The sequence below is a fragment of the Cariama cristata genome, unplaced genomic scaffold (genome assembly GCF_000690535.1).
Source record: "Cariama cristata isolate BGI_N322 unplaced genomic scaffold, ASM69053v1 scaffold2833, whole genome shotgun sequence".
NCBI lineage: Eukaryota > Metazoa > Chordata > Aves > Cariamiformes > Cariamidae > Cariama > Cariama cristata.
In genome coordinates this window covers 17,564-18,252 of record NW_009606491.1, presented here as the reverse complement: position 1 = coordinate 18,252, position 689 = coordinate 17,564, and the positions used below count along the sequence as shown (strand labels likewise).

The 689-nt window shown below is 51.7% G+C and overlaps 1 protein-coding gene across 1 annotated transcript in view; it reads left to right on the top strand.

The window, feature by feature from the left end:
- TANC2 (tetratricopeptide repeat, ankyrin repeat and coiled-coil containing 2) overlaps positions 1-689 on the top strand; it is a gene marked incomplete at its 5' end in the record, with an annotated part of 106,460 nt that overhangs the window by 95,026 nt on the left and 10,745 nt on the right.

The window sequence follows — 689 nt, the reverse complement described above, 5'->3', positions numbered from 1 at the left end:
GAGTGGGAAGGTTGAGTGATGATGTGGCTTTCCAGCCTTCCTTCTTAACGCAGGAGCTTTCTCACTTGCTCCAGAAGAGTCAGAGGGAAAACACAAGAGAAGACTTTGATGGTTTGATTGCAAGAAAGTAGCTGGTACAAATGAGAAGGATCTAAATGAGGCTTTATCCTGCTTTGCTGAGCAAAAGTTGGCCTTGGGTCAGTTGAGGATCATCTGAGGATCTTTCACAGAGCTTCAGAAGGGTTCCTAGGTGCAGTGTGGGCAGTGTGAGAGAAGGCTGGCGAGATGCTGGGAGTTTATGTTCTCATCCCTTAGCTTGTACGTTTGAGCTGCTGTGCAGCCAGTGTCCCTCCCTGGCACACCAGATTGCCCCGGATGTCATTTGCCACCTCCCTCGCTGGCTCTCGACGCTGCAGCTCGGAGGCCTGCAGCGAGCGGGATGCTGCGGCTGTGCCGGGAGCTCTGGGCGGAGGTTTCTGAACGTATCCCGAGCAAATGTTCATGGGTTGTGCTCCTCCACAAACAAGAAGCTGGAAGACCTCTCAGTTTGCTGTCATCTGGGCAATGTGTGCTAACAGAGGATATGTCAGCTGGGATGAACGGGAAGGTTCAGGAAATTCACATTATTCCCCCTCTTGCTGAGCTTTCTGGAGCCATTGAAGATCTCATGCTGGGCAGTTTAGAGTTTC